General features: G+C 40.3%; 1 long non-coding RNA gene across 2 annotated transcripts; it reads right to left on the bottom strand.

The window, feature by feature from the left end:
* Positions 1–308: 308 nt before the first annotated feature.
* LOC135495081 (uncharacterized) lies at positions 309–24,445 on the bottom strand. 2 transcript variants are annotated; one of them, XR_010448508.1, is made up of 5 exons: positions 24,365–24,445; positions 23,316–23,449; positions 20,688–22,071; positions 9,929–9,982; positions 309–3,031 (listed from the first exon to the last, which is right to left on the bottom strand). It is a non-coding gene; the product is annotated as an uncharacterized LOC135495081 (long non-coding RNA). The 2 variants fall into 2 exon arrangements; XR_010448507.1 differs by lacking the exons at positions 23,316–23,449; positions 24,365–24,445 and having other exon boundaries at positions 20,688–22,127.
* Between the last annotated feature and the right edge of the window lie 989 nt (positions 24,446–25,434).

Genomic DNA, 25,434 nt, shown 5'->3' with positions numbered 1-25,434 from the left:
TTTTGTCTCTGATCTTTGATCAATTTCTCTATTATTGTAAAGCGCTTTGAGCGGAGATCGCATCTCTGGATACAGCGCTATATAAATTTCATTATGTATGTATGTATATGTAACTGTCCTTCTTATGAATACATGTACATCTCAAATTGACATTATCCTTCTTTCAAGGTTTTTTTTTAGCAAGAGTCGTGGACACTTCGGCGCTACCTTCTCAGTCGTCGTTTAAGAATAAAAAAACCGCTTTCGAATATTTCGACGAAAAAGAAATGATCAATTAAAGAGTATAAGGTATTCATGTCGATTTGAGGTGTTGCATTTTATAACTCATAATTCGGCGAGACTCAACGCATTATACAGCCAATATTTGAGTTATTCGTAGCCTTTTCTATGCCTGTGTCATATTTACAGTATTCCGAACGTCCCACGCAAAGCCCCAAGTAAATAAGCACCTGTTTTTCATGTCACAGTTGCGCACTCATCGAAACAATTTCAACTCAAAGTTCAATGTCAACAAATAATTTGAACCTAAAAACACTAACAGAATATTATATGTAGTAATGTCCCTGAGACTTTTTAAATTACATCTAAAGCGTTGCAAAAATACATGCACAGAGAGTGAATCAATACACAGTGTTTAGTATAAATATTTCAAAAATTTATTTATTTTTTAAGTACTTGAAATATTGCAAAAGCGACACACAATATAAGTGGAAAAAATATCTCCAAAAGGTAACAGACATTAATACTAGTAAACAACCTGAGTGATTGCCTGGGGAGACACTATCTCAGACATTGAATTTCCACAGTGTATAAAGTTGTAACATTTAAAATAGCACCATCATAAGACTGAACGCATGTTTATAACACATGACACATAACATGCAAACGTCACGCAAAAAAACTTTAGCAGGGAAGACTTCGTTTGAAATTTACCTGTTTCCCTTATAGAAGAAACCCATGAACTCCATTTCACCGAGTTCAATTTAGAATTCTTCAATATCAAACTGCACAGCACACATACTCAATCTGTATCAAAATGTCTCAGTGTCACCGAATCTATAATTAGGAGGTAACTTAAGACGCGGCCCAAGTTTAAAAGGTTGACATTCGACTTGGAAAGCATTTCCAAAGCATTTCCAAAGGATTTCCCTCGCTAGGTGCACTTTAAAGAAAATTACACCGTAAAAGTCTTGACTTTGATGACGCCGTATCCGTGTCGAGTGTCAAAGTAGGACGGGAACACCCCGTTTCCTTTTCTCAGTTAAGAGGTGCCAACGTAATCCCTTTACCCATGAGACTTATCCGTATACGTCTTCAAGATTAACCCATTGCTGGCCGCGGTGGGCTTTGATCTTCGCGAGAAAGGTTTGCATGTTTCGTGAAGTTGAAATGTCAAATTTTAAAGGTTTCGAGCCCGAGCAATTATCTTAGGTTTGGCTAGAGACTGATATTTTGATACAGACATCATATTGAGATGTACAATTCCGTCAATCGGTAAAGCATGATTCCGTAATCAATACGATATTTCTAATATATTTGCGGTAGTTGGGAAAGATTCGTCAGCCGAAGGTAAGAAAATGGCATCAAAATTTTGAAGAGTCACCTGGAACACTCGATCTAAATAGAAGGTTGACGTAGTTTACTTTCCAACCCATTAAACTGGCAACCGTCAGTTGGCTTGTTCAACGAGATCATGTTGTTTACTGTTTACCGCTTATTTATGTCTAATGCGAATCATACTTTACAAACTCGTTTTGCCATCCCGGAGTTATTTGTACCAGAGATAGATACATTTAAGAGACGTCCCCCTAAAAACACAATGTTTGTAGGACTATAGTGTTGTGTTTCCAGCTTGGTTTCTAGACAGTATTTGGTGTTGCCAGGAGCGTTCTCTGTCGTAGTAAAGCTGGGCATGAATGCAAATGCGCTTGGAGTCATTTGTACTAGACACATAAATTTTAACAGACACCCCGCCGCAAACATTATGTTTGTATACATGTAGACCTGTTTCTTGAAGAAGTTTTGGTGTTTTTTGGCGGGGACGGAATTGTCGTAGTAAAGCTTGGAATGAATACAGGATTAGGGAATTCGGCAAAGTATTACAGGACAAGAAACACATGAATGACAGAAAAATCCAAATCCTCTTGAAACCAATAGCTAGAGTAGTTTTTGATATAATTTCAAATCCATTTAAGAATTACTAGTATCCAAGCGTTAAGTTATCCAAAACGGTTTTATCACGGTATTTGCACCAATCGAGTCAAATGTCTAGAAAACTATGAACTATGAAACTATATGAAGGTAGTCTTAATAGACAATTTGCATAGATAGTTAATTCATGAAAAGTTACAAAACGTTTGAATCATCGTATGTCCTGTATTGGTATTATTGGCATTACCAGTGAATGCAGCATTTTCTTAACCCTTCTGTTAAGGGTATTCTTACACAACAAAACGCTCCTTTCGCCAAAGGAATCGGATAGAAATATCTCCGAAAAGCTACAAAAACAGAAAGCCCTTTTTGTGTAAGAGATTGCCATTATGGGACCATCACTTTCCATAAAAGTAACTGTCCTACTTTTTCATTTCATCAAGCAACATAGTCAGACATTTCTTTATATCTCTGTTTCTATGGAAAGCTGATCTTTTTTTCCTTTGGAATAGCTGTCGTAGGTACATTGTCAACTTCCAAACTTCTAAACTCAACTTGCCTTAAGCTGTTGTGCAGCGTATCACTTTAGAATAGTTCAAAAAGTTCTTTTCATTATTTTTTTATGGTGGAAGAGTTTGACAAGTTCGTGTCTAAGTGGTTACTAGTTTTCCTTTTAGCCTGATGAATAAAGCCAAGATGATGACGCTGTTTGACAGTTCCTTAGATATTTCACAATTCATACAAAACTCCAAAATTTGAATAGAAACATCCAAATCGTTTAGCATCCAGTTCTTGATTATTTCGAGTTGCATAGAAACAGGGCCGATAATTGTATCTCCGGCCTCGATGGTCGACTTTGAAAATCAGTACTTCACTTGTTCTGAAAGTAGAAATGAAGAAGAATCGTAAAAATGTATGAAAATGATTGATGGTCTATAACCACGGAGTTATATTATATGGCATTTTACTTGGGCCACGGGGTAATTAAATATATCCTTTGACATTGCCTGAAAGGAAAGAGGGTAGAAGGAAGAACAAAGAAGGATGAAGAAGACAAATCTGGATCTGCTTGGGTTCTAAATAGATATTGGAACAAACAATTATGGAAGTCTACCACATCCGCAATAGATAGGAGGGTTGAGATGAAAATCGAAATAGAGTGAGTTCCTTGTGTCAACTTCTCGGGGTACCAGACACCTTATATGCTATACATTATTCTCCTGTGAATAATCACCAGTTATCAGGCCGAGTTTGTGTACAAATTAAGCTTGAACTTTGGTTTCTCGACCAACACAAAGACACAAATGCACCTCGTAAAGGTATTTCAGGAAAATGAAAAGCTTAAACGGTTTTTCAGAATCTCGACCATCTTTAATGGGTTTTCATTTCACTGAAAAATATCTAAGGGGTGCAAAACTGTGTTGGCCGAAAAACATAAGGTTTATCAAAACGTGGAAAACATTTATTTCTAAGAGTGCAGGCATGCCTTCATCGCAAGAGTACGTCTAAAGGTAACTAAAGTCTAGACGTTCTTCCTCCCGCACATTTTTTTCAACAAAAGCAGCAGTGGCGGTAGGACTGATGCTTAAAGGCAAATCGCATGACTGTTACTTTCATGCCCATTAAATAAACACGGAGACTCTAATTTTGGCGCTTTTTGCGTCGTAACAATGTTATCATGTTCAGAGTTTGCGTATTTGTGGTAAGAGAAATCCGGGGGAAGAACTCGAAGCAGATAGGTTGGGATGCTGACTTCTTGTGGCATGGAAATAAAGTTATTTTCAATTGTGTAACCTCTCGATCTCAGAATAGACAAGTCGTCCAATTCCTAAGAACAAAAGTACTAGACGTATCGTGCGCAGCAAACCTGTTGTTTGGATATACCACAGCTTGTTTCGGGAGCAAACAGACTCAGTCTATGCCCCAACGCAGCAGTGGAAATAGATGTCTAGTATTCGTGCTACAGGGAAAAAAGTCATTATTTGTCCGACACCGCTGCTGAGAATGTACTTTTGCGTGGACTTCATAAAGCCGGTAGAACACAGAGGAAGATGTCTGCGAAATTATGTTGCAGTGGTGTTCATTAAGCTTTCTGATAGAGAAACAAAGGGTTCGGTTTGTGGCATTGCGTCAACTAAGAAAGCCCAACGCAACTCCGGCCAACAAAAGTAGACGTCCTTTCTTTCGATTAACACAGAATTTGAAATAACTTTGTGACATAATCATGATGACGTAGACATTTCTGTGCTCCTCGCTTCACCAAGTGATACCTTTTTTTCTACATTAGTTGGAGATGTCACTTTTTGGATTGTCTTTATAATATTTTTAATTGGCGATCAAAAAGCCAAAAAGGAATCGGTCAATCACGTACGCCAAACAACAGACTCATAGGAAATTTTCAGTTTCTATTGCATAATGTCATGTAATAGAGAATCACTAAATGAGTCAACTGGCGGCCACAATAACACGAGATATCACAGCAAATAAACCAAATATGAAAAACAAAGTCAGCACATTACTGCATGGTCACGTGCAGCACGTTTTCGACCTCCATTACCAGCATTGACCGGAGATTAGTGTTTTGTTGGAACAAATATCTGGCGAAAAACTGGAAATGATTTTACACCTCGGCCATCCGCTGTTAGCGAAGCGGCAAACAATTAGCATGGGTAGTCGTGTGGGAGTGGACGTGGGTACTTCATGCTAAGAATAGGAAATCCTGGCTATTGCTGGAATTACTTTGCATTTACATCAAAATCATAGCATTCTGTGGTTGGTTGTCACTCTGGCGGTGATAACTATAGTAACTTATGGCAAACCGCAAATTTTTCGCCGGATTTTTTTCGCGAATGACTGAGATTTGGTTGAAAAAGGGGAAGAAATTTCGTAATCCGCCAAAGTAAGAATCAGGAAAATTTCATTATTTTTCTGAGATATTCTCGAATCGAATATACAAGTAGTCAAATGGCGCCTTTGAGAATTTCGTATAATTTAACTCTGGGAAAAAAATTGTTGTTTCTGCAGAGTCATATTGGGTTAACTACAGCCGCATGTTGCAAGACTTTGACGACGGGCATCTTGTCCAAGATCGATACGAATCAATAACAGTTCTTTCATAGTGTCACTGGCTTTGGACAACAGCTTGTGGCTGACTGGCGCCAACACGTGTGGTCATTCGTCATCATAGACAGGCCATAAAGAGCCTGCCCTGGATGGCAATATACATTTAATTGAATATAAAATGCGGACTGAGTATAGATATTAGTGATGCAATTGCAAACATGGACATTCTTAATCTTTCCACAGCACTGGAGTTGAGAAGCAACCGACGTCGAGTACAATGTACTTGCATATACATGAACCACAGTACAATCGGGTCAAATAATGTAATGCAGCAAAATATTGCCTCATGACATAATCAACATGCGTGCTGAATGTAACAATGTGCAAATGTTACAAATGAAAAAGTGAAATGAAAGCGTCACTTCGAATGATATGGTGGGATGAAAGATTATTTAATTCATTAAAGGCAATGAAAAGTCCCTTCAGAAATAAGATAGGATGAAAATAAATTGAACCCATTTCATCCAATGATATTATTCAATAATAAATGGTATTTTGGATTGAACCTACTGTAGCCAATGGTACTGGCCCTTTAAATAATATGAAGGGAAGCAAGCCAATTGAACCAACTGTTGCCAATGATATAATTCTTCGAAATGATGTAATGGGATGCTAGTCAACTGAACCCATTGTAGCCAGTGATAGTGTCTGTCCCTTAAAACTCATTTTCAAAGAGGCAGGTGGATGTGCTACACTTGTTCCGAATGGGAGCATTTACTAATCACAGAACAACATCACTATAATGACCACTTTTGGCCCCACCTGGGCAGAGTGTACCACCTCTAGGGACACTTTACGGCAATCAACTAAACAGCCCCCGCCCCACTTGGGTAAATATCAACATGACTCTGAGATATAAAATTCACATCAATCGCTTAAATTTTTAATGGGTCTGACGCCATAAACATTTGATGATATTGCACTGAGTTCATGGACGAATACGTTTCACAGGTAATCCATAAATTGAGGGAAAACAGTGTGTATCTAGTTTGTCGTTACTGTAATGTATTTTAGAAACTGTAGCGTTTCCACTTAAAGCTTGGTGCAGATTTTATTAAAGACATTTTAGTTTTAAAGGTTGACGCGAACAGCATGTACGACGAAATATTTTTAATCCAAGAAACTCGATATTCGGCGACCAAAACCGACACCCCTCCAAATACTTCCAATGGTATTGACAGGCATATCACTGACTCTCTACCCTGAGTACACTCCAAGTCAAAACGCACGCCGCGATTTTTAATTTTTCTAGCTATAAATTAAACTTCATCCGAAATCTCTAAAACGCGATCTGAAATATCGAATTAACAGTTTCGCGCGTCATTTTTCGAGTACCGTTAAAGAAAACGGGGATTTCGAAGCAAATGCAAAATTCTCAAGTTGCGAGTAATCCGATAGAAGAAGTAAATGGAGAGGGGCTCTTGGCGTAAAAAAGCAAGAACTGATATGGAAGTATTGCACGCTATCCTTGAGGAAAGATCCCCAGGGCATCTTAAGATGCAAGGAAATTGAAATGAAATTCCAACATGCTAGAAACGCGATGTTAGCCGGGAAGGTACAGAAAAACCTTACTTTCGTACTCAGCAAGGGATCTTGTGCATGGCGATATACATGTACACTTATGAGCGCCAAACGTCATGATTGTAATATTATTCGAAAGGTTGGTGGATTGGAAATATATAGATTTTAAAACAAATTTTAGGTTTTGGGTTTGTCATAGCCATAAGTTTTTGTCATACGGAGATTGAGCAGTTCGTCATAGCACCATTATGATTTGAGATTTTACCTTACTTCCCCAATAGTTTATTAGGGGTTAACATCGATGGAATTCCCTCCTTTAAATCACTTTCTAATTGCAATAAATAATAATTAAATATAATGACAAAATAACCCAGAAAAATATCCAACTAGAAAAAGACCAATTTTCTCTGCTTAACCTCGCTACATTAAATGTTCTTTTTGTCTAAAATCACCATCTCGGGTCCATTCTATTTTTATTAATTAATACCAGCATATCGGGGAAAACTAATGCTAACATATTGTGGAGGCCATCTGATATCCCGGCTAGCAATTATCACGAGCTGTTGCATTGCATCTTATCATCGCGCGCCGTCAACAATGGCGCAGTGAGCGCGAGATTTGCTCTTTGTTATGCAAATTAGCGGAGATGGCGACATTGCCCAGTTGGAAAAAACGACGACTGAAGTTAATTTCAGCATAAGTGTGCTTAATCATGCGTATGAAACTGTACATCGATGAACTGTATAATCATTGCAGCGTATTTGAATGGAATGAAATTTACTTGCACATGAATTTATTTTAAATGCTTCTTTCGTGTAGTTTCTCTACGAAAGGTTAACAAAAAATACTAAACAAAACATTGAACACAAACACAAAAGAAGAAGAAATATGATACACATTGATTTGTGCAAAACTTGAACGGAATTTTTCGGGTATGCATATCATAGTAAATTTTTATCTTCACTGCATATCCAATGCATTTTGACAGCTTGTTCAGGGATTGACATTGAAACACACAATAACATGACATTTCAAATGTGTATTTCACCTCGAAAGCTTGGCCCATAGAAGAAAATGCTTATTACGCATCATTTTCTAATCTGAACCGCCAAAAATCGTGGACAAATGCTATTTTGATTTGAAAACCCGAAAGAAATTTCATAATCCACCAATCGTGATGATTTCCGTTTTTCAGGAACTTTCGCGAAAGGCAAAATAGAGAGAAAATCTGGCGGTTGACAGTATGTGGCTATGCGCTATTGTGATAAAGAGCAGAGATTCAGCCGAAAAAAAATCAACATGAGTTGAAACTTAATCTAGTGAATTAAAAAACGCAATCTACCTCACCATTTGCTGTCAACAGCAAATCGCTCAAACACACGCGGTACCATTTAATGACCGAATGTAACGCATCACATGGCAGGGCTGTGCCAATTCGAACAATGGTCTCACTTTCTAGTATTGATATAGTTTATTGAACTTTTGTAACAGATAGCGGACAATTTCGAGTAGCGATTCCAGTGACGCAAATATGAACTGACTTCCGGTTTACCTTGGTTACTTCCGGTGTGCATGCGCATTAAGTGCTGGCAAATGACATGGCGATATGGCAGAAACCTCTCAAACGCGTAACATCAAGTGGTGAAATGCAACTTAAAATGTAACAACGTTCAAAATGGCACGGCGATTTTAGACTTAAAGTGCTAGGTTAATGTCGCTGGAATTTATGGTACTTAGCACATTTAAAAAGGCTGAATTTAAATATATTGGTTTTTGACATTTTTGCATTAGGCAACGTACTCTAGAAAGTACACCTGAAACTTAAAGGAGTTGAGCAAGTGTGACTTCTATTTCTGGAGCTGCGGACTGTTTGGAGCGCGTTTCAAGTGTTGGTTCAGCTTCGAAGAGTGCATGAAATGTGACTAAACCAGTCTTGTGTCAAACCAGAAACAATGGCAACGAGTATCTGGGTCGAGATTTGATACTTAAAAATATTTAAAATGTAATGAGTACTTTAAGTCAAGACTGAAATTGACTGGAAAACCATTTAATGTGAAATGTTATCGTTTCGATAGGTTTATACAGATGCATGACAATGTCACAAATTATGCTTGCTCTCGAAAGATTATGTGGTTGACTGTACGTTTGCAGTACCAGGTTATACATGTATACATGTTTGACGTGTTTAAACCGGTTGCAGTGCATCTGCGACACATTGAGAGGCGACACATTGAGAGGCACGACAGGTAAAATAGGCCGCTTTGTATACTTAATTTATATCGAAATATTTGGCCAACTAGCCTCCTTTTCTTGAAAAGAATGGTTACCTTTGCCAAAGACAGAGAAGAGGTATATTTAAAAAAAGGGAAGTTCTATTAAGACGACACTCCTTTCATCACAATATAGATAGATACAGTTAGATATACATTTTGAAAATACCCCTATCTGCCCCTTGGGGGACATTTTGAGGGGGAAAAGCTGGCCATTTCTGGGCAAAATCAGCACGTTTTGTGGTATTCAGCTACTCAGGCCACAACTCCATTACTGTAATCAGGTGTTCCCCAAGCCGCAGTCCAAGGTTGCGAACTTTTGACCCAACTCACCTGGGCCGCATCAGTGATTATGATTATGATTTGTCAGGACCAAGGACGTCTCAGACCGATGTCAACAACTTGACACATCTTTAGAAACCAGAATCAGGACAATCTGACAGAGGCGACATGGAAATTATACTCTTATTACGCGTCCTGTTTATCAATAATTATAAATTTAATTAATTTTCCATTGATTACAGGTCTATCTGTTTTCCTTTTACTTTCCAATTGCTGGATGTCCCTCATAATTCAAGGGCAAACAAGCTCTGTCCATGGTTCGTTAAAGGGGGACTATAGGCTGGGAAAGAGAGCTTTGGGTTCAATTGGTGATACACATGTCACCAATAAATGCATGAGGAAACTGGTCCCGGTTTAACAGAGTGAGGCAATGATTACGTGAACAGCTTAACGTACTGTGAGAAAGCAGGGACACCTATTTGGTCACTTGGAAAGTTAACCTGGCCCACCATAGCACTAACCTAGAGTCTCCCTTTAAATGAGCGCACGCACACTTGTTCATTATCCAGTTTACAACTCACCTGTTTTATTTGAACACTCTCCGTATCGAGGAGGTACAGAAACGTCACGCTATTCTGGAAATAGAGAAAAGGGAATTCGGATTAGAGGCAAGTTAGAATCGCAAACGACGACATTGTTATTGCTTAGAAAATTATCTGTAGGGGATGAGATGAATTAAAATGTAGATAAAAGCTGGATCAATTAAATAATCTTACATTTCGGGCAGTTGGTTCCGCTAATGTACAACTGTTGATTTGGGATAATCAACCACGCTTATTTCACTAAAATATACAGCACAATTTCTCATAAAATGTACGGTTATTCTGACAAAACTTGGTGAAACAACCTTCACCAGTCATTAAGCTATTAATTCAAGGAACCATGTGGAACGACCTCGGGTAATGGGAGGTCGCACCCATTATGAGTTCTGCCGGATGAATCGGGGGCATAGCACCGCGCAGCGAATAAAGCACATAAACAGGGTACCTGCTCGTACCGTAGAAGCTGATTACAATGGCCTACAATATCATAAAATAGATCATTCACAGAGCGTAATAAAATGGTGATAATTTCGATGGAAATCATTGAACCCCAACCACCTCGATACATGAAAAGAACATATTTGTGGGGTTTTATGCACCGATATGTGCTGAAATGGCTGTTTTATAACTTGCAATGTCACACGGTGCTGCTGAGTGAAGTACGTGTGTGAGTGTGTGTGTGTGAAATTGGCTAGAATCAAGTAGTTACTCGAGTGCGCTGCTTCGAGCGCCGACTGTTGAGGCAATGGAACAGAACATGTAGTGTATTTAGTTCCATGTTCTGCCGAAAGGTGTGTTAAACTTTTCCTTTCTCAAAACCAAAAGAACATCCATATTGCAAGCTGCAGGTGTATCTCTTTGTTCGTTTCTCAACCCCGAGGCCACGAATCTGGTGCGGTTAGAAACCAGCGTATGCCTGCCTACCCGGCGTTCCCTCTAAAGATACTTAATGTGTTGAACAAACAAAACGCGGAGTTTGAAATATATAAAAATCCGCCAGAAACAAAACGCTGCGGACTATTAATCCATTGTTAACAAATTGGCGACGTTGTCTAATTATATCTCCGGGCTATACAACACGCTTAAAGGGACAACTTGGGCGTGGGGTTTAGGTGAGGAGCTTGATAATGTGCCAACTCGTCACCACGCGCCGCCACGGGTATCATTTGATATCGAAAAATGATTTTTGCTAGTGTTGCGAGGCGGTTTTGGACATGGCCTGCCTGTGTTATCGTAATTGAGAAATTCCCCTAAACATAACATTCTGAGCACACATGACAGTGCATTGATCTTCAAACCAACGAGATTTTTTCTCAATGATTTTGGTACATGTAGTGCGATGTAGGCCTATAACTGTGTACTGGCTTTTTAACGTTTACACTTATTTACCTGCAGCGTTGTTCATATTAAATGCAAACCGTTTTTTGCGCAGCATTTTCGGCTGCAGCACCAGGCATTCCGCGTTTTTGACGAATGAACGTTCTAGCGTTACAAGACATCTTAAAAGATTGACTTGCTTCATAATTCTAGCTTAACTTCGCGCATATTCCCTGCGTCTACGATTTCAAACAAGACTACTCGACTCGAATCTCAAAGTCAAGTACATCTAAACTAATCCAAGCTCCGAGTAAGATTTGGAAAAACCGAGAAAACGAAAGGATTATCCCTTCTTCAAACGATACCAGCTCCCCGCTCAGACACGAAAGCTTCTTCTTGCAATAAGATTAGCGAAGATGCTGCGCCCGTTTCTTTCCTCTGAGCAGTTATTTGTCACATCAGCGGATTACCGGCGTTCCGACATACGGCGACGCCGCGAGCAGACGATCCTAGAATTTGATCAACAAAGGTTTATTGTTTCAATGCGACATATCCGTCAGGCTATTGTCTGCAGTGACAGCAATACAGTCATAAGTGTCAGTGCCCTATTGTCTTGCCGACTTTCTTTCGGACGATGCGCACTGCTTTGCTTATTTTTATCGGATGCATCGTGTTTCAAGAATGGTTTTCATCTTGCATATCATATGGAAACATGTAATTCTGATTAGAAGGACACCCCCGGGACTGACTCATGTTGCTATCGATAAGTAGTTTAAAAAGGGGCACGTTATATAAGTCAAAGGTCGGTCAAAATTACTGTAATCACAAAACCGAGAAATATGTTTCTTTTATTCAACATAAAAATTGTAGGCAGTCACGAGTCGTTTCCGAGTAAAACTGTCTTAAGTAAAAATCCTTTGCTATTTCTCCACTACAATCGCAAGATAAAATCACAAGTTTTAAAAAAGGGTTAAATCTTGAAATTAACGCCCAAGATTAATGCACAAGAAAATGCACGCACCCCTTCCCCAATCGGTTTGACTATTTGCCTGTCAGTAAGTTTACCCCTTTTTGATAAATAGAGATATTGCGCAAGTGTGATAAATTCACTAGCGTGAAGTCATTACTAAATGCACTAGGCTAATGCACAGGTGAAAGCATCCCGCTATACATCTAACAGCAAATCATAAAATGTACTTTTCTAATTCGCTCACCAATTCCCCAGGGTGGGGTATGACATGTTTTAATGTGTTACCTCCCCCAGGGAACATGTTATATTAATGTTAGCTGTCTCCCTATGTAACTAGCTGAGACCACGTTTAACCTGATGCATTCATTATTCAGTGGACGTTGTGATTCGGATTTTCAGTACGTTGGCGTTGGTTTAAGTAATTGCTTTGTTTTGTATATTCGGTTCAGTAAAGGTTTTATTCGAAGTCAACGGATCGTTGAAATCAGCAGGCGCTCTGAAAGTGCTTATAGGTCAAGGTCACGTGGGTTATTTTTTCAAGATGGCCGATGTTTACAAAATTGACACTTCGTGATTGCACTATTTGATAGAAGCAGGACGATACGGACATTAAACCGCGTGTTCGTGCTGACTTCCGGTTCCGGCAGAAGGAAAGGACGTTAAGTCAACGATTACAACTGTGACCGAAAATGAACTAAAACTTCACGATTAGCAAAACAAACAGTCAACCCCAGGCTTAATATTGTACACTCACGTGTGTCATACACAAGTCAGACATTAATTAGGCAGAATCGCTCGTTAAAACTCATTATGACATGAAATTATATTATATTAGTTCTGGGTCGTGTTTCGGCGCGTTCACGCTTTTAATATGGCGGCCATTAACCATCACTATGATGAAGGGACAGGAATTAATGCCATTCGTTCTTTTCCTATTAACACGCAATAATCACCAGTCGCGTGGAATATAGCCGATTTATTACCATATGAAATTACGCCAAGTTGGCTACACTAAAACAACAGTTTGACTTCTAACAATAACAACGGAGCAGAAATGAAGCGCCGGGTCATTACGGCGAGTAGACGAAGTACACTTGCCCCGATTCGAACCTTCCGAAAAGGTAACAAGTCTTGCGCATGTCACAAATGAATTGATATGTCTTTTTACCGAGCTTTTTACATGAATTTCTAAAAACGCTGCCTACACACATTCTCTACTACAGTGGCAGTACATACGGTTTAGTTTTAAAATGACAAGCGACAATGTGATGTAGTGTGTTGACTACTTGTACAGTGGCCACTGGAGGTTTCGGAGGGTTTATTTGTGAGCTCGTCATGGCTTCTTTACTTTTGCATATAAAATCAATATGGCGGATATTGGCTATCCATATTGTCTAATCACGCCACAGATCTCGCCTGTGCGTGACTTGCCACGACCGTTATGATCGCTACGGTGCGTTATGAATTCATTATGTCGTAGATTATGGTGTGAATCGCTCTAAACCATTTCCTTTGTTGTAGCAGTAAGTTATGAAATAATGTCTATATAAATAGTTGAGGGTCGTTTAGCGTAGGCGAAGGATGCAGCGATAAGAAGGCGAAATGCGTTCAGAATTTAATTACACGAAAGAGAGTAATTTGAGAAATGCTGGGTCAGGCAACATTTTGATTGAATCAATTACAGCATAACAGAGAAAAAGACGGGCAGAAAATACAGCGAAAACATTAGGTTTTGCTTTTGGAAAATGGTTTGTTTCCATTCAAATATTTTTCGCCTACTTTTATAGTCATCTGAGCAGACGATGTAGGTGAGAGGCAGCCATCTTGATCAGTCGAAAAAGATACTGACCCGTGTGAATTTCTCCCTCCAAGCAGAAATAAGACAAAGAAACTTGTTTTTGTCTTCCTTAAAGATTTTATGTACATTTTAAAAGAACATCACTAGTGTGACGAAACATTGCTTACACTAAAATAAGTTCCCCAGGAGCTGAAAGTGAGTCAACTATACATTTGTACACCAGCATACTATCTCTTTGTACAGTATCCCACTATCAGCTACTGGGAAATATACTTTATATAGATGAAGATCAACCACGTAAAACCTTGATAAACTTATGAATGAAACAAAAATTTGACAAAAACATACAGCGACACTATTTCTGAACATGTAGTAAAGGCACTTCATTTTGATCACGATTATTAATCCACCCGGATCAAACCCACACAATCCGCACTATCAAAGGTCACCCCGTCTTTACATTTTCTATATCCGTTACCTGATTGTAGCGAACGTGTCTTAAGGTCGCGTATACATTCCTAATGTATCCTTGCCTCTAATCAAGTATTGGGCGTGTCTCCTCTGGCAAAGGTGTAGAGTAAGGGGAAAAGATTCCAAGGTAACTTGGCATGACTCACCTGTAGATTTCACTGAAGAAGCACCAAGTACTGTATATGTTGTTTATGTAAACTCAGGGTGCCTTTCATCGCAGCCTCTTTAATAAGATGCCGTAGCGCCATGTTCGTGATCACCTAGCGTATATTTAATGACAATATGAATAGCAAGAATCAATATAGTTAACCATCTAAGACTTGGCTTTCATCATCTCGTAAAATGTGTAACCCTGTTCTCGAACACGTTCACCATATCAAGAAGAATTGTGAAGTGCAAACCAGCTTTATATAGGTGTTGTTGTAACCAAGTGAATATGCTCGGGATGAGCCAATATTTGTCAAAGTACAAATGTATATATTTTCGAAACAGCACGGATACTTCGTGCTCAAAAGACAATATTTGCCAAGGCAATGACCACTCTGATCTGTTGATCACCTGCCGGAAGGTTTTCCAGTCTCACGAAATCCTACGACAGTTATGTTGTTATTTCCTCTTTAAACCTTCTGATACACCAGCAACACAGCCTGACCACCTCAATGTCATTAAAGGAGAATACAGCATCAGTTATTTGACCTTCCACGTCTTCGCTTTGGACATCGGCCACAAGTCTTCCTGTGAAGCGCCAACACCTTTGTCCAGGCGGCTAATCCCCTCGCCTCGGAGAGGAAGTGTCCACTGTTAGACAAAGCCGGGGACAGCTCGGGTGGAACTTAAAGGCAGACATCGGATGATGTCCGCTAAGTACTTCAGTAACACCTCGGTAATTCTATCCATCAGGTCCATCCTTTCTAATAGACAATAACAGAGGACACGTTACTTACAAAAGCATAATTATGCTAGAAGGGCTTAGAGGTCGACTTACAAGAGTTGGGAGAGAAGACGAGAGGTGACAAAACGGATATCTATGAACTTTTAAGAGGATTTTGTAAGTATTTCCTTAATGTATCATCGGGTGTTATGATTTCACGTGTTCTAAGCATCTAATATATCCCTTTAGGTACGTGTGATTGGTTAATAGGATTTACAAGGCATTAGTTAGTGTAATTGACGACATCAAAGGCCTTATCTGACTCCTAAACGGAACTTGTGCCGGAGTCAAAGTTGTCAACACCGACAAAGACGTTTTCAAGGTTTCAGTGAAGTATCATGGCTTTGAAGGTGTACTTCAGCGTTCAATGTGGAAGATGCTATATCAGTGTTTCTGTACTTTTATCAGGTTCCAAAGCCACTTGGAGAGGAAGACACCTTTTGGAAACGTTCAAAGTGAAAACATTTGAAACTATTTCTCACAAACGGTTTCTTCTCCACTTGGTCAATATATCTGGCCATTTATCCATGCTCATGTCTAAAATTAATTCATTTTGATCGTTTGATTGGCAAACACTCGTCCAAGGAGATGACCTTTCCAAGGTTTAAAACCGACAATGCAGTTTTCCAAACCTTTAAAGATGGGAATATTTCAAGATGGTACAGTCTGTACATAGCCCACAGTGTTCACCCACTTTGAATCACAGCGAACAGCGAAGCTCTGATTTGCTGGCAACAACCAAGTTTCGGCCGACCAACGATGCTGCAAAATTCGAAGATCGAAGGTGAGGTCAGTTAAGTACGAGACATCGAGTTGAGGATTTTATGTAGATGACTGTGAACCTAGGAACCTTACGGTCCATCTATTTGGCCAGGCGTCAAACTGAACCACACACAGCTAACTGAATTTGTGCCTGGAGTCTTATCAGTGGATTTGTCTTAGAACTACCCACTTGTCAAGGCAATACGTTGGTAATTGACTGAAGACCCGAAGCCTTTGTTATCACTATTTCACGGGCCACTATCCACAAATGGTTTATAACGTTAAGACACAGCACAGACAACTTCCTTGTCGTGTTATCTGATCCTGCGAACGCCAATAATCCAGTGACTTACTGGTGATTGTCCTATCAAGAGATTCATGATTAAACTATTAACATTGGGTCTTCTGTTAATGCGGTCATCATTTACCTTAATCACGATCGTACGGATGAGATTAAGATTGCTGCTCTAAGCTATAAGATGACAGGTGTAAAGACCACATCAGGCTAGTGATGGCAAGGCTGAGACAACTAGATCAATTGAAATATTAGGCGCAGACAAAAGATCCGCTGATTCTACGTTTGGTCGAGATTTCCATGCAAAAATAGGGCCCCTCTGATCACTTCCTCTCCCTGGTACCTCCAATCAAAATATACCTCACGTCCTATTCTGAAAACAGGCCAACAAGACTTATCAACCAACTAGCAAAGAGGATGATCGTCACCAAAGAATGTGCAAAGCACTTACAACGCCAATCGTGAGAGCCTACCCCAAATATATGAACGATCCTCAGAAACGGATAGGTAACAAAATGCAATTTATAGGCTGCATCTTTTTAAAAGGCGACCAAGGCTTTGCTGAATGCCTCAGAGTTCGCTTGGTACGTCATTGCTTCTTCAGTGACTAAAGACCAAACAGGGTGAGTTCATCACGAAAGAATGTGCCAACGTACAACACACATCAGGGAAGCCTATACCAATGGAAACATCTTGGTATCATGGTGAAAGTAGAGTCTACAACTTACTAAGCGAGCAAAGCTTCCACTCTGTGCCTCAGGGTCAGCATGCATCACCACACTACCGCTGCTATCAGCCGCTAACGACCAACTCCAACGGAAGGTAATGAAGCAGCCTTGATTAGTATAAATGGCTTTTTGAGATGAATAACATTCAAAACGACTATTCATGAATGTGTTTCCAAGACAAGTAAAGGCGATGATTATGCATCTTGAGTGGGGGAATGGTGGGAATATTATGTTCAAAGGAGTCTGACATATCTGCCGCATGTATTATGCATGTACAACGACAGTGAACAATTGGAAACGAACATTACAATTGGATGGAATAAGCGGCAAGCTGCCGGTATGGTAGGAAAATCCTTCATACATGTAGGATAGAGTATCCTGAGGGCAATTTTGTTTTACGTTTTAAGGATTGACCATAGGCACCATTGACTCGAACTTGAAATAGTAAAGCATCTAAAACTCTTTCAAAACGAGGTGTATGCCAATGTTTTGGGAGTTTGTTCTTTGTTTTCCAGAGATCAGTTTGAGGAAGTTCTGTTCGTTTAAGGTTTTCAAGTTCTTGCCAAAATAGTGGTACCTATGGTTAACACTTAATCTCTGAGGTATTGTTGATATTCGGTCCTATGACTGTGGCTTCTACTGCCCAGGGTCTGTACCAACTGTCATTATCGCCGGTCACCACACAGGCACGCTGGGGCATGGGAGTGCCTCTATCAAGCCCAACGAAATATGGTGTAAGTTCGAACCAAGTTAGAGGTAAAGGTGACTTCAAGTGCAATATTAAAAAAGGAGATTTTAAGCGACATTTTAAGAGAAGCTCGGCAAAAGGAAAGAAACGTGATTATATACCAAACCGAACCAAATCGGATAATCGTTTTCCGAGACACCCTGTATATGACTGTAAACATCTGTAAAGTGAAAGTCAATTCATACCTCGAATATTGTTGACAGACTCATCAATGGGCTGCATGATGAGTCGCCAGACACACAGTGACGTACGCTGATATGTACCATGTACGACCCGTAACGAGATGTCAACAGCAATGATTTATCCCGCGCTACAACCAAACAACCCATAGATTCGTAAAACCCCCTTGCCAGCAATTCCACACACGCAACTTGAGTGACTGGGACAATGTCTCCCATAATCACTCACCGAACGATTTGTCCCTCGATGCTGAACAGTAATTCGGTTGTGCATTTAATTAATTTCAGATCATCTTGTTTTGTTTTAATATCACCGAGAGAGATGTTGGGTAAATCTCTGGTCGTGCCGGCGCATATTAAGGGTTTAATGACCGCGATGGTTGCGAGGTCTCCCTAAGTCGCACATCCCTGCCACTGTCGTGTTACGAGCGGCTTTGCATTTGTTATTAGTGTCTCGGGGATAAGAGAAAAATGATTAAATCGACCTGGCCATTTTGCAAATAGTTTTATTACCCGTCTCGTTATGACAGTTTGACGCGGTGATCCGCGAACTCGAGGAGTTGGCCATTGGAATAGGATGTATCGGGTGATGCTCTCCGGTAGAAAGGATTTTATTTCACAGACGTTTTGCTGAAGTCATGAATCCACTTCTGTCGCTTTTGAGACAAATCAGTTTGAGAATTTTCAATCGCTAGGATGGTCGTCGATTTTGCCTGTCTGATAATACTGTATGTCAGAAAGTATGTTCTGGACCAACTGTAGTGTTAGATGTACTTCCATTTTATACGATATCAGCCAACAAGCACATCGCAGAACAAGAGCCAACCTGAGTTGATGGCACAACTGTTGTGTCGTGAATTAAGACAGTGGATATTACTGAACTTTGTGGTAGCAAATCGTATTCAGATAGCAATTAAGTATGCAACTATCATATCGCACTCACAAAGGACAACTCTGTTGATCCTGAAAGCAATTCTCAAGTATGCAAATTGTAGCTAATTGTCTTAAAGTGCTCTATGTGACCCGGGGGCAATTTCTGTTAGTAATTTGGCGGAGAAGAATGGTAGGCACTTGTTGCGAACTCATCGTATTGTTCTGACGGTCGCCGGGCGGGCGAACAGGTGTATGACGCGCTCCGATAGGCGTCCGCCGCGGGCGGTAGATCAGGGTTCGGGGACCGAGCGGATCGCTACGGGACTCATCCCAGATCGTGTCGGAGCCCTGCCCAAAGCTATTGCACGGCTTCTAGGCCGCATGGTTACAAAATATAAAGGGTTTATGGCTTTTTGCAACCGGTATGCCATGGTGATGATCAGTAGTATTGTAGGCCTACTGTACAACGTTGTCGGGAGAAAAACCTTCGAAGGACGTTTCATTTAGAACTACAACACGGCTTCTATGCCGCACGGTTACAAAATAATAGGGTCGATTGATTTATTTTTGCAACTTGTGGACCACGGTGATATCGGTTGAGATATAGGTTCACTACCCCTCGGGATGCATCGCCATCGGGGATGTTGTGGCTGCCGAAGGTTATTCAGCTCATAGAGACATTGGCCCATTTTTGCACGACACGGTCGAGGAGAAAACGTAGAACCTAGTATATGCCATGCAACACTTTCCTCAAAAAGCCTTTTTTCCATATCGTCTTCAAATTCGGCAAAGATTCCAAGCTCCCTTTTTGACTAACACTACCTGGCAATGGTTCCACCTACAGCCACACCACTTAGTTATTCATTTGGTAAAGACAAACATTGCGCTTTACAGCGCCAATATGTGTTCTGTCAACTTAACTACCCGGCCCACTTGACCCAACGTCTACTTCCAAAACTTAACCTACATGTTGAGTTAAGGTTAAAATGGCCAGGGATCCATATTGTAAGTAAGTACATGTATAGGCAGTGTGGTACCTTCGCAACAGGGCAGCAAAGCGTTTTATCTCGCGTCAGTCTTCGCAGGGATCGGTTGTTTTCTTTTCCGCGTATACCTTCTCTCATGCAAGTGGGAGGAGCTTGTCAGAGAACCTGGCGTGCCATCGTCGTTAAAGCATGATGGTTTCCAAATACATTGGTTTCTCAGTGCCACGATAGTACATTTCCGTAATTTGGGCCTTGCAGTCCTTGGTAATGTGCACTGGGAACATCTTAATTACTACAGCACAGAAGCTTTGTTGTACAGTAAGAAGTAAAAAAACCTGACTCTCGTGACTAACGCCGAGTTTTCAATAACCACTGCTTATACCAGGATGGTCAAGATCGAAATTTTTTTCGTCACGAAGAGTACAGACATAAACGATCGTGGAACCAAATCGAAATTGTTCACCATTTAAGTTGAGTCTGTCTGGCAACACCACGGAGACATTTGCTCGCAAGGTCAATTCGTTGTCTGATGGTTTAGGGATTTCGTGATGAGACCCGCACCCAAAGTCCCGATACCGAAATTAGGAAATTAGGAAACCTGCTCAATTACGGACCAGTGGCTCCGGTTAATTATCAAAGAGTACGACTCGGCGAATCTGGCGAGCGCAGATACTGCTTACCTGGCGGGCGACAGCCGTCATCCTGCTATCTGTGATCGTTTAATCCACTTGGTGACGGCGGGGGATCGGAGTCCCCAGTCCTGACTTATCATCAGCCGTCAGTCGCAGCGACCAGCCCGGGGGCTCGCTGCAGCAACCGCCTATCTCTCAACATCACCTCTCAAATTATCTCCCTAATGAACACAATCCACATTAATGAGCTACCCCATCCAGCTTTGTTTTAAATTGAATAAATTCCCTCTTAACACGTTATCCAATACATCTAGAGACTCCTTAATAGTTTCGTCACTCGCTGGCTTACCTGCGTAATGGAATGAAAATGCCTTGGTTTTGCTGAAGGCTGTTACTAGTTCTATCGTTTTTGTTACTGTCTGACTCAAATAAAGATGATGATAAAAGGAAATATTGGATTTCTAGTTTAAATGGATAGACATCCTAGGCGTGATGTTATGGCTAAAGGTCATATTGGATGATTCTAGAATGTGAATGATATTCTTTCGACTGCAATTATACATGACGTGTAAATATACATCTTGAATACAATGTACATATTTGACCACCAATAACCTGAAAGCTTCTCTTCTCCCGTTGATATGCTTAGCTTTATATAAATCAGCTGCAAGCTTGACCTGCGACTTTCAAAGTCCCCAACAGTATTCTTATTCCGCTATGCAAATATTTCTCTACCTCATTTGCATTTTCAGTCAGCTCTTTGGGCTGTGCAATGGACACCCACATTGCATCTTCCTGTTCCTTTCAACTATTCCTTTGTGATGCAATCCCAAAAAGGACAAAGTCACAACCAGAATGCCTCTAGGACATAGTGACAACCAGAACGCCGGGATGAGATCTGATACTTGAGGTCACATAACGCATCTCAGTGCAATATCGGAATATCCACCATCATGCCATTCGATTTTGAAACGAAATCAAGGCCCAATGCACCAATGCCCGTTCCTCCATTCGAGTCAGTTTATTGTTAAGAACTATATGCAAAGTTGTTTTTGACCACAGAATCAAGTCCTATACAGAACAACCCAGAGTGGGTTTACATCAACCACCTCACCCGAAACCCGATTAGAGGAGGAGCGGAACGGCGGCTCCAGGACGGTGAGACAGTTACGGCGTTTACATCCAACGTAACAAGAAACCAGTTAGCAAATGAGGAGAGTTATCCATTTGAGGTTATCCATTGCTTTTGGTAAGAGTTCGAAGACGCGTTCATTGTCTTTCTGATTGCAAATGGTAATAAGATATGTTGAGCAAGTAAACAGCACATCCATAGCGAGCGAAGTCTTCAACCTCTCAACAGACACAGATGGGTGACGACGTCGTCCAGTAGGTCCATGACAACTTTGGTTGGTCGTTCAGCAACGAATCCTTCCTGCAAACGAACAGTTTGGAAAAATAACTTGTTCTTCGTTATACGTCTGACTTTCCCTTTGGAAGGTTGCTAGTGTTGTACTGAACACTTGGCAGAGAAACATTTAAGTACGCCAGGCAATATGGTTAACAATTGGGCTGCTTTCCCCCTTACAATACTCAGTGAGAATATATTGGAGTCTTTTGTATATCAGAAGAATGCTGTGTACATATACATAGGTAATTATTCATTATACTTTATTCATCATTTGTTCGTAATATAATGTCCTTAGCATGGATTTCCCATAAGCGCCAGCCTGGCCGATAGTTTATTGCATTGATATAGAAAGCATATGAGAAGAATGACAATGCACTCATCATGCACTGGTTCAGAATCCTTTCGAGAGCGAACCTATTATACAAGTTCTTTATTTGTCAATTACCAAACACTTAGATTCATATTGCATGGGTCTCATGAGGCTGGAAAAGGGGATGCAGGCAGTGGTATGATCTGTTCCTAGTTGGCCCTTGGCAAAAACGAATGACGTGCCCAAGAAAATACTATTAGGATATTGAAGTTTGTTGTATCAGACTATATCCCATGGAACTAGAGGAAGTATAGGACCTGGCGTTTGTTATATCACGCAAAATTTTTAAAACTAGAAGAACAATATGACCTGTTATACCAGACAATAACGCATGGAACCAGAAGAACAATAGGACCTAAAAACTGCTGTGTCAGACAAAAATCATGGCACAAAGGAAACAATTGGATATAAAGTATCTTATGTCACATAAAACTCACTAGATATTTCATACTCAGAGTAGATGTATGTGTTTGTCACGAGATATGTTACACTCAGAGTACATGTATGTGTTTGTCACTAGATATTTTACACTCAGAGTACATGTATGTGTTTGTCACTAGATATTTTACACTCAGAGTACATGTATCTGTGTGTCACTAGATATTTTATTCTCAAAGACTCTACAACATTGTAGAACATGAAGTCAAGTACTAACCCATGATATGACAAGCAGTACCGGTACATATTAGCCATGCATCATGGACATTACCAACATTATATATGTTGCTGATCACCGAGGTCCAATTACCATATAACCAAGATACATCACATGGTGTGCGGGTTAACTGCCCTGTGATGGCTCTATTCGCGCTATCTTTCCAGCTCAGAGATTTACAACTGAGAAAGGCTGCTATGAAACAGCCACGGACAATCGTATCTCTTGTCTATCTTTCCTTACCATTAGTTTCACCTTGACGTCCACATATCGAGTCATATCTCACGGACCAGTTTGAGCAAAAGCTTGCATTTCCCAACATTGATGGCCTGAGCATGACGTCTGGACTGCCAACTTGCATCCGTAGCTTTAGTAGGCTGGAGTCGTTAGAAATAATGTTGGTACAGTTAGGGATACAAAATCTACTGAGCAGAAACGTTGATTCCAATATCTTCATAATGCAGATTCTGAAGCAGATTTTTTTTGCTTCAAAACGTTGTGGAATGTAGACTTGCACTGAAAGCACCCCTGATACCCCTACCCCTGAAATTCGACTGCCTTTTTCCTAAAGTACAGTGGACATGTCATTATTGAATGTCGGTCAATTAGTACTGAATGGAGTATATACTCATTTACTAGATACAATTCTTTTAGGACCAATGGGTGATCAAATTTTATTGTCTTCGTGAATTTGAGATTGTTGTAATGAAATGAATTTAAACTGAATTATACCTACAACTGAAACTCTACCCTTACATATGTCTTAACTCAAAGCAAAGGTTACCTGTTGCGTTTTTACTACTACTGGAGTAACTTTAGACCACTCCAGATGACCAAAACCACGATGGCTTGTCGAAGAAGAGGCCATATTTCACGAACACATCGGCATGTCCATGAAACAAACAACACGACCATGCAATGGTCACTAGAGAAGATTCTCCCCGGGTATCAGTAAGTCTCAATGTTTCGTGACTCACACAATAACCCCAGGAAGTTCGGAGAATATGCTTAAGTATACATGATCCCATGCAGAGGCGTGCATCTCATCAATAGTAAACATCGCGGAGGTAGCTCACACACTAAGTTGAGTGGTTGCTGTGCCTTATGTGTGCCCTTAATATCGCGTATAATAAGTACTCATCATCGAAATATCAGAGACACGGACAATAACAATAGGAACTAGCCAAAAGACTACACAAACGTAAGAAAGTAACTTCCTGTCTCGTTTTCCAATCAGATGCTCTCAATTGATCTATCAAGGTAGCCATCTCAGCTAAACCAATCATACTCACGGTGAGGGGGAGTCACGTGGACATTCCTGAGTGTCTGGAGAAGCCACCACTGGCCAACCACAGCTATTTGTTCGTCGCCTCATATTGTAACCATATGAGGCAACTTCGGGGTATGCATTACACAGATAATATTGCATTTTTAATAACAACTCTATTGTTACCTATCTGAACCCGCTACAGGCGATAATTTTCCGGCGAATTCTGTAATTAATAATGGATAATTAATATTTCTCTTTTTATTGTTCGTTTCGGCAGGGTAATTAAGAGCGCCTGAGATAAATATGATGTGCAGTTTAATAGTGTTCATGATCGAGGATAATTAGAAAGACTAGTAAATGCCTATGATAACGGATTGATATAATCAGTTCACCAATTTGAAGCGATTTGTCTATTTAGTGATATTTGGCCCAAATAGCGAATCGAATTTATTGATCAATTCTGAGATGACGTTGTTTGAAATTATGTTTGATAGGTTCCGTTTTCACTGTCTCTCTTTAAAAAAGGCACTAGAGTATATCAGAACATGTCAGAAGTTCGTCATCTTTTGTCGAGGCGACGAATCATCATAAAATGTTTTCACATTTTTTCGTTGCATAGAACCATTGACAAAAATACGAAAATTTTACGATTCGCCGCTTCGCCAAAACATCGACTATTGTTCCATTTTCTGCCGATCGCCGAGGTTTGTCGTCCTGCTGCCTCAAGGTCGTCGACCTCGGCAAGAAAGGTCAAGGCCACAACCAGTAAACGGAAGACGGAATAATAACGCCTGGTAACGAGATTGAAAGGTGACAAGCTTCACGTTCGAATGTTACCCAATCTTATTGGTGGATGAGCATGTATGGGGAAATGTACACTCTTGCCTGAAAAAAATCTTCAGCCAGTTTCCAGCAACTCTGAGATGGATCGGAACCATCATATCCAATTCATTAATGCACCTGGCCCAGGGCCAAGGAAATCATCTACGGGTCACGTGACGTTGATTAATAGCCTTGCCACGTTGTTTACCGGGGTTCGCCTTCAACTAATTACACCAGAAGCCGTTACCGAGCCAATTATCGCGAAAAATT

This window comes from Lineus longissimus, chromosome 10 (assembly GCF_910592395.1).
Source record: "Lineus longissimus chromosome 10, tnLinLong1.2, whole genome shotgun sequence".
NCBI classification, from domain to species: Eukaryota; Metazoa; Nemertea; class Pilidiophora; order Heteronemertea; family Lineidae; genus Lineus; species Lineus longissimus.
This window is presented reverse-complemented; position numbering and strand designations above follow the sequence as displayed.